This window comes from Anas acuta, chromosome 5 (assembly GCF_963932015.1).
Source record: "Anas acuta chromosome 5, bAnaAcu1.1, whole genome shotgun sequence".
Classification (NCBI taxonomy): domain Eukaryota; kingdom Metazoa; phylum Chordata; class Aves; order Anseriformes; family Anatidae; genus Anas; species Anas acuta.
This window is the reverse complement of record NC_088983.1, coordinates 51597045-51609389: the sequence shown is the minus strand read 5'-3', so window position 1 is coordinate 51609389 and position 12345 is coordinate 51597045. Positions and strand designations below refer to the sequence as shown.

General features: G+C 39.7%; 1 long non-coding RNA gene across 1 annotated transcript in view; it reads left to right on the top strand.

The window, feature by feature from the left end:
- The window catches only part of LOC137857771 (uncharacterized), a 374251-nt gene extending 371402 nt beyond the window's left edge, over positions 1 to 2849 (top strand). Inside the window, exon 3 of the long non-coding RNA XR_011097270.1 lies at positions 2604 to 2849. This is a non-coding gene — a long non-coding RNA (uncharacterized lncRNA). The remainder of the gene's footprint in view (positions 1 to 2603) is intronic.
- Positions 2850 to 12345: the final 9496 nt, after the last annotated feature.

Genomic DNA, 12345 nt, shown 5'->3' with positions numbered 1-12345 from the left:
TTCTCTTTTCACTGGCCACAGAAGAAATCTCTGCTATCAATATTTTTACCAGAGGCTTTAATTCCATGACAATTTAAATCAAGCTAAATTGAAATTCCTTGCCAATGATTTCTTTCTTCTGCCTTGTTTCAGCTGTGATGCTCATCTGACCCTGTGGTGAACCTGTTCAAGGAGTAAAACTAGCAGAAAATTATAATTTCAGAAAAAAAAAAAAAAAAGAAAAAAAAAAGTAGCTTTCTATCAGTTTAGTTCCCTGAATTGGCTCATTTTGGGAGCTGAGCTGAGCACTTGGGCTGGCACAAGAGATGGAGCAACAGTGCGTGCCTGGAGACAGGAACACACAGCTGGGATTAATGGCAGGATCATGGTAATGGTAACTTACATCTGCTTCTTGAGGTATCTAATTTTTGTTAGAAGCATCTGTTTTAGCTACAAAACAGAGATCATACACTGGAATTGAAAACAAAAGATGCAAGGGACACTCAGCAGCTGTAAATCTCGACAGCTGTAGATCTCATCAGAATTTGAGGCCTGTTTTGGGGGCCTTTCTGGGGTCTCTTTTCCTACCCATTGACAAAGGCTGGCTTTATTCTGTGCTGTTTGGCAACCTGTGTACTCAGTCACATCTGCGGAAAGCAAGTGTAGTGTGAGTTCAAAACATTATCATATCAGGATGGGAGCTGTATCTCATTAATTCCCTTGCTACAGTAGGACAATTTTCTATTGCATACTCAGCAGTATTATGTTCAATTGTGAATTTCAAATAACCTATCTTTTTGGGTCTCTATTTTTTTGGTTAGCAAAGTATTCCACTGCTCCAAACAACTGCTGATGGAAATCATCCTCTGAATGATCCCTAATTTCCCTTAATGCATTCTTAATTTTACTATTAACCACTTTTTCAAAAGTGACAGGCATATTGATGGGAATGAACTTTTAGCAAGTTATTGCCTTATCTAAAGGGTAAAGCTAGCTAATTAACAAATCAAAGAAAACTAGAGTTCCAGGTTTGCCAGCATAGCGTTTCTTGGTAAACAGTTCTCAAGAACAATCTCTACAGTTTGAGGGGCGTGTAAACCTCTTATCACATGGCTGTACTGTCTGAACAATGTGAGTGGTGCTTCAAGCCCTGATTCCCCAGGACTTCCATGCCAGCTCATCTAGAGGAAGCCAGATGGGCTGGCAGGCTAAAGAAGAGACAAGGCTTGAACTCCAACCCACACAAGCAAGTTGAGTCACCTGGCACAGTGAACTGAAGCCACAATCAAGAAGACTTAAAAAAAAAATTAAAATAATTCAACACATGACTTCTGGATGAGGGGAAGAGGCTGAAAACATGCTACCTGCAAACTGTTCTCAAGGCTAAGGAGAACTGACAGACACTTGTAAACTGCAACTATATCTATAAAGTATTTCCTTGGATATTTCATCAGTTCTATTAACTCAGCAGATAATTTAAAACTTCCTCTGTTTGCATGAATAAGAATCGGCAGAGCTATTATCTCACTAAATTATGTTTTTACTGGATCAGTTTCAATTAAGTGCGTTTTTGAACAAGTCCATTCCATTTTGCAAGGTAATGCACCTTAGCGCATACGGTGCGGAATGTGAGAGAAGACAGAGGACCAGCAGTTTCAAATCTCACCTCATCAAAGCTTTGAGTAATTCATAGTAATGAATTCATGGTAATGGCTTACACTGCTACAGTGCCTTTCATTGCAAAGGGCATCAAAGCCATTTAAAGAGCATGTTGAGAGAGAGGGAGAGAGAGAAATGGAGAGAAAATGACATCACCTTTCACCAAAATGCAGCCCATTCTGAGGAAGAATGTTGAAGCTGTCAAGCAGAAAGCAGAAGAATGATGGCAAAACCAATGAAGAATGCCTTCTGCCATGAAGAGCAAGAATTAATGGATACCAAATACAGCGTGCCATCATGAAACTTGTTTAAAACACCATTAATAGCATCTGTAAATCTATGGAAAAAGGTCCATTAGTATTTAATAACCACAGAATAATAGGAGTTTTTCTTGATTTTATTTTCAAGTTGAAAAATGACATACCTGGCAACACAATGCTTCAAATCAAATTCTAAAGACTTTTTTATTATTAACTTGGAGTGAAAATTATTATTATTTAATATGGCAGAACTACATCATGCAAACCCCTTAAATTTCACTTGAAGGCTGCATCCAGCTACTGATCCATGTTATTTGTGACATCTGACAAAATCAGAATCATAATACTACTTGGCACTTTACATCTTTAAAGAACTATGAAAATGTTAATTAATTTCCACAACAGCCTAGGGAGTAAATATTTTCATACTGATTTTCAGATTATAGGGATGAAACATAACGCATGGACATGACTTCTCCAAGGCAATCTATCAAATAAATGTCAGATGTGGGGCTAGAACACAAAGATATATCAGCCTCCTAAAGAGTGATGCCAGGGGCAGCCACTTATTTATCCATAAAAGTGGTTTAAAACTTTTTTTTTCAGATGCTCTTTAATGTATTATTTTACTGTGCATTGATTATTAGATGATGATTGCTGGACTTATATTGCTCAATCTTTACATTTAAATTCCTTATATTTTAGCCTCAGCTTCAAGATCTGTTTCCATAAGATTAAGTGCATTCTGGACCAGAGATCAGGTAGGTTAAAAGGCACCCAGAACAGATCACGTTAGAATCTTGGAGCATAATACAGTCCATGGATGTACCAAATTTGTGTTTCTATTCACTGTTTGGCTGGGTCTTTTTTGAATAGTATTTCATTTTATAAAAGCAGATCACAACCTTTCAGCCTGCTGTTCTGCTTTTATTTTATTTGTGCTTTGTAACAGTACAGAGAACAGTTACAGATGCCTTTTTTTTTTTTTTTTTTTTTTTTTTTCATATTCTCTGACATCTCCTTTTCCCAAGAGCTTCAAATATCAGGATCTTTTGAGGGCACAAAAAACCCCCAAAAGTTCAGAAATTCAAATGCAAATAGTTTGTTCTACAGATCAACTCAATAACCAAAATGCAAAATATCTGATCTGGTAATAAGCTTTCTTATTCACCTCACCAGTACTTCTGGAGATTCATGTTAAATACAAGGACTAGAAAACAGTTGAGCCAGATGGGATACCTTACGCCACGACACATGTAGGTTATGCTGGACCAAAAGGTATTTACCCAGGTGAGTCAAAGAACAAATCCCAAAGCTGAGGAGACTTCTTCCTCTGTTTGGCTTTCTCCCTTCCTAAGCATCTGAGGTCTGGTCTGGTCACAGAGCTAACAGATGACATTTCCCTCACACCACCCTGCAGCACCACACTGCACATCTGTGATTATCTTGGAAAGTACACTTTATAATACAAAAAAGCAAATGAAACAGAGCCACTACTAAAATAAACGATATCCTTCCTCAGTGTCCCAGTTTTGTCAATCTTAAGTCCCTGAATATACTTGACAGCCAAGAGAACAGAATTCCCCAGACAGCACTAGCCCCATACAAAACCAACCTGCTCCATTTTCTCTTATTTAGAAAGGAAGCTGTTTGGCAACACCCTGCAGAGCATTTACTCAAGTTTGTGCCTGAACAGCACATTTTACTTCTAGATCAGAAGAATTCATTTTAATCACTACTTGAAGACCAGAGCTGGCTGAGTTGGGAGCCATAGCATGTTGTATTTTGCTATGTAAGAGAAATAAAGTACTTTTACAAAATCCTTTTGGAAAGGAATCAAATAGGAGTCCCACTCCACATTTTCTAGGCCTGTACATTTTGTTACATCTACAAACCTACAGTAGTACATTCTTAGCACTAAATTATGGTAAAGACCAGTGCCAGATCAATTAGTTTGTTGCCATGGTGTTTGTGAAGCTGACCAAGATGCTAACATGCAACTAAGCTTCAAATGGTGCTCCTGTGCAAACAGGAGGAAGTGAGAATAAACAAAAAAGAAGGGCAAAAAGAAGGGCGTCTGCCACTATTTAGGTTTAACTATTCTTTTAAAAACTGGTAAGTTTTTGAGCCAAAATGTATGTGAGCAAGAGGGCAGAAATCATCTTTTAAATCTGGCATAACATGGAAGAGAAACAGTGATATAATTGATTTAAGCACCTGATCCTTTTGGGTGCCAAGTGACTCACTCTTCATTTTCCCCCAGTACAAGGACAGCTCTTGTCTTGTAGGAATGGACCCTTTGCATCTGAGACCAATCTACAGATATGCTCTTCAGGTTATTGCTATTATGTAGTTCACCTAGCAAACAGAGAGAATGTCCAGGCACTCCTCTGGGATAACATCTCGCTGAGCTACCGAAAAACCAGGCTGCTGCTAAGCTCGTGGCAGTTAGGTAAGCCTATCTTCATAATGAGGATAACGAGCTCTACTAAGTCTTTAACTAACAGCCAGATAAAAGCTGTTTCTAAGAACAAACCCAAAGTCTGGATGCTTCTCCACTGTCCTCAAACACTGCTAATGTTTATTATAACAACCGCCCACTGTGTGCTGAGCATGTGAAATCCTATCTGCACAACCTGGATGATTTGGTAGCCACAGCAATTCCAGAAGAATGGATATAGCAACAACATATGTCTGCTAAAGAAGCTTTCTGTTCCTTTAGCAGTCATGAAGTTTCAGCAGAGAGAAATTCACAAGGACCTGTTTCTGCTTTCCTGCTTGCTCCTAGCGGGGTTTCTGTTTTCTATTTGTCTTGATAGAAAGCACTACTCCTCTCCCTGCTGCTACTCACTGATACGGGGATATTGTCTCTCCCTCTGGTGCACAGGCATACAACTAACAAGCTCACATAAGGCTCATAGCCTTACCCCATAACTCCCTCTAGTTTAAAAAACACAATTCCATACATCTGCTCGAGGTAATGTATGGAATTGAGCAGGGTCGTTTTCATGCTCAGAAGAACCTTTACAATGCAAAGCAAGTTACATCCTAGGCACTGTAAAGCCTTCTCTGAGTTCTCTTGTACATGAAGGGACAACAATATTGATTTAACAAGCTGTTGAGGCTCTGTCCAGTTTTGTGAGAACTCTGAGGAACACGGCACGGCCTATGTCGGCTACTGGTCACCAACTCAGTAGCACCTGATCCAAACCAATCCTGTTTGGTGGGACAACTGCAGGAAACCACTTTCCAACCAGGCTACTTCTGCTTGTCTGTCAAAGCACAGCTCCCCATTTTTCCTCTAGCCTCACTGAAAGTGAAGACTATAAAGGCAGCATTAAAAATTGGTTTTCCCTTTCTCTGATTAGTAGGGTGTCTCAAAGTCCATAAGATCAGCCATCTGGAAGAAGAAATCTAAGGTCTTAATCCGTTATGGCCCCCCTGTAAACAAACACAAAGCTGACAATGGTTTGGTGTCCTCTACAAGTACTCTTTTCAAAAGACCTCCCACTCGTACTGTCAGTTCCATACAATACTTTGGTTCCCATCCTCCACTACGGTGTGGTGGTTATATATTCTCTGCTGTAATAAAAAGCTGTCATGTTTCACCCTAGAGGTGGTTTCTCTTCATATCAAGATCCTGTAATGAACTCTGGGAATCTGCAGGCTGAAAGACTGTACAAATGTACGTCATTCTCACTACAAAGAACTGTCTCAAAGAGCAATAGGTTTGGGATGTTTGAGATTTTTATATTTAATTAAATGATTCCTCCAGAACTTGAAGCAGAAGTCTTTTTTCATTGTTTTTATTTTTTTTTATTTTTCTTTATTTCTAAAGGATAGTTTCAAAGAAAGTTAGCTTAGAACATTAGTCACTGCTGTCAGCTTCTGTCAGCTTCATTCCCCTGTGACAGGATCTGAAGGCCTGTGTGTAAAGCGTCGTACCTATCCCTGTCCTAAATATGCATCAGTGGTTACCTGAAAGGCTGTGGATGAGAAACTGCTGTCACCTCGTGAGTAATTGGAACAAGGAAGGAGGACACTGTGTGCACTGATTTGACAAAGGATTAACCTGTCTCCTCTACTGTAAAGTTGTAATGGGCTCATTCATTACTCATAGAGCTCCATGACACTTTACACGCTAGGAAACGATGCCTCTGGTTTACTCCAGGAGGTGGTCTGCCAAATGGTTAGGAAAGAAGGGATGGGAGCCAGACAGGAGTAGTGGAGGAGGAGAGCTAGGTTAGATAATGATAATTAATAGTGATACTTAATGGGATAATAATTAACTGCTTTTACACAATGTTTTAGAGGTTTCAGAGTGCTGTAAAAACATTAATTAACCTTCACAATTACCCTTTTGATATAGGGAAGTTTTGCTGTCCACCAGTACATTGCGATTTGCCCAAGAAGTCCGTATAAACAGAAAAAAAAAAAAAAAAAAAGGAAAAAACCTTTCTGGTTGTGGTGTGCATGTGTATTTTGAAAAACAAGGCTGTACAAAAGTCATTCAACCCCATCCCAGATGTATTCACCATGCTGTAAGTGGCTGCTGTTCTGGAGGCTGGCAGTCAACACAGAGGGGAGCCCAGGACCCGTTCCTCAGGGCAGCAGTGGGGAGCTGATGCTGGCTCGGACAGCCAGTGCCTGGACACATTTTCTCCCCTCTAGCAGAGGCATGCAGCACACGTAATTGCCCATGCTCTACTCCATCAGCCTCCCCATATCAGGAGGCTGGCCCATTTCCCTCCACTTAAAATTTAATCAGAGATTTTACTGCTCATCAACAGCTTAACGGGAGCAGTTAGAACTCTGAAACTTTGCATATTTTGGCTTAATTACTGCTAACAGACAGATGCCACTTTCAAACACTCTCCTTCCCAGCCCTTGCTCCCTGCAGCTGCTCAAACCTGGAACATAAATTCATTGGTTAAATAACCAATAAGTGGCAAAATGATTAGGGATTACTGGAAAGACAGAAACCTCCTCATTTCTGCTTGATGTTTTATTTTTGGTTATCTGCACTGAACCGCAGTTTGTACCTCCCATTTGGCGTGATAATATTATCCCTGCTCTAAAACAATAGATAAATGGAGACAGTAGCCTAGAACTGGATAGGTCTGGAAGAGTCAGCACATATTGCTCCCTCATATGATTCACATGCAGAAGCAGCAACCTGCAGCAAGCTAATTCAATGTAGTAAGGGATCATCAGCTCCTCCTGCCCCTTCTCCAGATAGACTGGCTTCCATTGGCTTCTTTTTCAGGTGTCAAACTTCTCCTTTGACTGTGGGGTTGGGTCACCAAACAGTTGCTTTAAATACAGTAGAAAGTGACACAGTGATTTGTGACCAGGAATTAAAATGAGCTTGAAGATGGCCATTACTGGGACACAGGAGATGCATTCATTTGGGTCAGACCTATTACTAGTCTCCTCTACTCACATTCCATCGCCTCCAGAAAACCAACTTTTAAGAGAACTTCTATGGACTGAAGAGGTAATACAACTAATACAATGAAAGAGGAGCCTGATGCTCCACTTTCAAAGTTTTCACTGAGGAGTGAAATCCTGCCTGTGCTTCTTATCATATGATAGAACTATCCCTTGAAACACAGGGAGAAGAAATGGTTTTTCTGCAGATCTGAATTTTCTGACTAAGGGTTAAACTTCTTGGAATGCAGCACCCAAGACATTGTGTTGCCCTTTATTTATAATGAAACATGTGAGGTTAAGCTAGGTCTTAGATCAGATGTCTGCACTGGCATCGGTTTTCCAAAGTAGTAGTCAATTTTGGATAGAAGAGATTTTAACCGAGCTCCGCAGAGAAAACATCAAGTCAAAAGCCATTTATCTATTAGCACATGGCTGGATGCATGATCAAACAGCAGACCAAGGATCTCTCAATGTCTACAGAAAAGTTTTCTTTGTTTCCTAGAAATTAAGGATATTTTCAATGAGCTTTTTAGAAAATAATACCTGTTAGGTAACCAGATTACTTTGAATATTTGCTCGTGTCCATGAGCTACCTTGGAAAAACAAAACAGCAAAAAACCAACAGAATTTTCAACCAAATCAAAGCCAAAACCTGAGTTCACACCAAATCCCAGTCCATGTCAGTTTAAAATTTTGCAAAGTAGTTTTGTCCTGTTCATTTGTTTTGACAGAAACTGAGAGGAGAGAGACTGCAGTTTGTTCTGTCTGTTCTGCCTTTTTATGTACACTGAAGAGAAGAGACAACAAGAAATTCTGAGTTAAGAGCCTGTGAAGAGTTCATTACTGCATTGTGAAACAGATCCTGAACTCCACCATGCTGCCTTTGTTTCACCTCAGTGACTTGAGAGATAAGATTGCATCTTGCCAGTGCAGCAGCAGTAGTTCTTCAGCACTTCTTCACCTGCCCAATATAAGAGATGGCAAAGCAAAGTCTCAATCAGAAGCAGTCCTGATTCTGTCCTCTCTTGGTATATAGTCAATAATGAGTCAGCAAGTAAAGGTCCGGTAGATGGTGCTCAAGACTGTGCAGCAAAATCCCAGGCTCTGTAAGGTTAATAAACTCATTGCACACTTCAGATGGTTTTCATTGTTTGGCTCTAACTCAGCTCTTATCCAGCAACCTCCCATTTATATGTGGTAAGAGCTCCCAGACTCAAGACTGCTCCAAGCTTTGACAGGGTCAGCATCAATCTGACATTAAAAAACAAAACTGCCTTTCAGGTGCTGTATTCCCGCTAAAGATTCAATAAAGAAGAGGAGCTTATTTTTTTTTTTTAAACTTCTAATAGCTCGAATTTTCTGAGGAGGCTCTAAGGCTTGCACCGACAGTTGTTAGCAGCTGTTTCCTTTGGTCTGCTTTTCTACTTTTCTGGATTTCCCCCTGCCCATTGCAAACTTATTTTTAGAATCAGTAAGACAACCTTTTTTCCTTTCTCACCATGGCAACTGTTGACAGTAGAGCATGTGTCTTTACAGCTTTCATTTCAAAACATGGTAAGCCTGACTAGAAGTGTAGTACATGTCTGTGGATTTCAGAGCACAATGATCTCTGCATTGCATACTTAGAGTTTCAGGCTTGGCCAAGCTATACCTTCTTTTATAGATAAAAGATTATTTTAAACTTGCTGCTTGACCTTGGCCAAGTTGTTTAAACTATCTGTGCCCCCCCCCAACCCCACCCCCCCTTTCCTATTTATAATGTGGAGACACTTCCTTACCTTTCAGGTTGCTGGGAAGGTAGACTTGTTAATATATGTGAAGCTTTCTGGAACTACCACGATAAAAGCACTTTAAATGTCACAATTCATTTATATACCTATCTCACTGACATCAGGTAAAGACATCCATTGAAAGAAAGGACATATGTAAGTCAGCATTTTGACAGACCTGTAACATCACAAACAGCTATTTAGTTCCAAAATATTTCATCTTCAGAATATTCTCCCTTCAATGAACAACAGAGCTTGTGAATTCTGCAGCAATTACTTGTTCTTTTGCAAAGCATTCTTGGGGGTTTTATTTTTAGATATGGGAATAAAATGACTCAATTTTTTCCCCTTGTTGTCTCCTATCTCAGCGAGCAATAAAATGTCAGCACTGTGGTAGGTAATGGGAAGGAAAAACACCTCTATTGACTGAGCAGAGTTATAGCTGAATATTTTCATGAACACTCCATTTGTGCCTTAAGCACAACAAACACTGCAGGTAAAAGATATCTGAGATAAAGAATGAACTGAATACAAACAAAATCATTCATCAAATGGGAAATGCCATTATTCAGAAGGGAGAGGTCTACAGACCACAGCTATTTGCTGTACTTTATTTTGCAATACTACATTTGACAGGATCAGGTAAAAGATGAATACCACGTTCGACAAACAGGAAGGTATGCAAAAGTAAGCTACCCCATCACTGAATTTAAACTGTGAAGAAACACGCTTGAAAGAATGCTATACCGTGGGTTTCCTAATTTGGGTGAGGAATGGAGTTAGAATTAAAGAGATGAATTGCGGCTCCTGATTTTGAGTGTTCAGCTCAGAATTCCAGGATGTGTTAAACATTCTCCATGTACTAAATACTAAGTAAAACCACAGTTCCCAAAACTCACTCAGACCAATCATGCCTCTAGTTAGCATGGGCAGGCTGAGAAGGTACCTTAGCATTACAATAGCAAAATGCGCTCATCTAGAAACTAACTCATGTTTGGAAACAAATGCAAGAGCCTAGTGGTAAGGGCAGGAATTCAAGTGTTGGCACCTGCTACTCCTCCTGTCTACAGAAGCAGATGACCACAACCAGCTTCTGCCTAACTGATGGCCAGCCTTTTTGACATATAAAATTATTCTCTGACTCCTTGCTTTCTGGTGAGTCTGTCCTCTCCTTGTGACTTTCCCATCTATTCTTTCTGACACTCTTTTTCAGCTGTCTGTGGAGTCAGCAGCAGTAGCAGAGAAAGAAGCAGAGAAAGCAGCTCCCTCAGGCCTGTTCCCAAAGAGTTGCATAAGATGGGACTTTTATATGTCTGATTATCACCACTCAAACTGTTTTAACAAATCTGCAGATTTTTGTAGAAAATCTTAGCAGGTCACTTGCATCTTTCATCATAACAGCAAGCCCTTCAGTTTGACCATATGGGTCATAGTTCCAGTCTCCCTTTCAAAATTGCCTAGATGGAAAGCGCACACTGTCCTTTGAGACTGAGGGTTGACGAGGTCTGTCAACAGCTTTGAAATTTCCTGTCTAAATGCCTGACCTAACCTTTTCAATTTCTTTCATGTAGCACCTGAGAGCTACACTTTAGAGATCAGAATAGATCTTGCCATACATCATAGCTACCATCAGGTCCTTTGATGAAGAAGAAAAACAATTTATACAGAAAGTACAGAATCCAGGATTTTCCTATTGGACATGTATGATGGCACTAGCTATGTTTTTTCCCCAGAGGCTACATGCCTTCAGACTGCTGCATGGCTCTATTCAACTCAGCTGGGCTCTATGTTCATGATCAAAGGAGTAAGAAAAAAAAAAAGCTAGCTGGAATAGCCAAAAATTTCCTGGCATGTTAATGTGGATCCTCATCACGCAGCAGGGGTGGCGTAGGGGGCATGCACAAGTCTGCACAGCTTCTGCCTTCCTACTGAGTTGTACTCATGGAGTGTGTAATTAATTGTTACTGTTCATTTGTTTGTACAAATCAATGGATTTGCGAGTGAGTGCCACCCAGTGACAGTTTAACAACTGACACCAGACAGCAAAGGCAAAGTTTCCTTCTCAAAAGCAAAAGGAACTTTATCTCTTTCAGCTCAGCCTTGGCTCACTTACTGCAGTTGGTCTAAACTGCACCATTCGTCTCTATGTGGCTGGGTACTCTGGGAGATGCTTATTCAATAGACTATAATTAAGTCTTATTTTTGTTTGAAAAGAAAACCAAAAATACTTCCTTAGTTTTGGGGGGGAGAGAGGGAAAGGGCTTCTGCACAGAAAAAGAAATCTATTCTTCATTTTCATCAAGGGCTGCTGAACCTTGCTGCCATTGGCTTCCTGCTGAGGCCCTACTTTTCCATTCCGGAGAGGAAAGTAAGCATATGCTTAGCATGTGTTTTGATCCCTGCAGTTAAAGTCAATCACACGCTTAAATGCTCTCCTGAATCAATGCACTCTCCCACATACAAATTCTATAACATATTGAAGTGTGTACTGCCATTTCCATGAACAAGCAATATTTGGTGCAAAAGCTTTTATTAAAGTTGTGTTAATATTTTACTAGCTGTTAAATGGTGAAATGAAGATACACTTTGCACTTGCAACAGGCAGATCTGGGGACTCTTTGTAGGTGTTTGGGAATACGTGAGTTGATCCAATTTAAGTAACAAGAATCACAGAAAAGTTTTCAAGTGAGTTAGAAAACAAGGAAATATTAAGAAAAATGTAAACTTGTAAATTGCAAAAAAAATCAATATAGCTAAAGCAGTAGTTGAATACAGTTGAAAGCCTTGCTACTGAATCACTACAATCCATTCTTATTGAAAATGTTATATGTCTCCATTTAGAAGCAATAACTCCTATTAGGGTTAATTACTTTTCCCTATAGCTAAGGGATATACAGTTTTTGCACCTGATTCACCAATGTATTAATCCAGTTTCATGCCAAAATAACTGCATTGAAATTAATGATATTATAACAGCAATGAAGCAACACAGCATTGTCTGATAGTCTGCCAATTCAAGGACTGCAGCAGCAATGATTCCTAATGCTCTTTATCTGTTGAGCCAGGTGGTACAAGTATGAATTTCAGGCCCTCAAACTTAACCTGAATTTTCTGAAATAGCCACAAAAAGCTACAAAACCTTGAATTCTGAGCGGGGAAGATGGTAATCATCTTATATTGATAAAATGCCTTTCATCCAAAAATACTTAAATGCAGTAAGCAACTTTTCACGCTATATAAAAGGA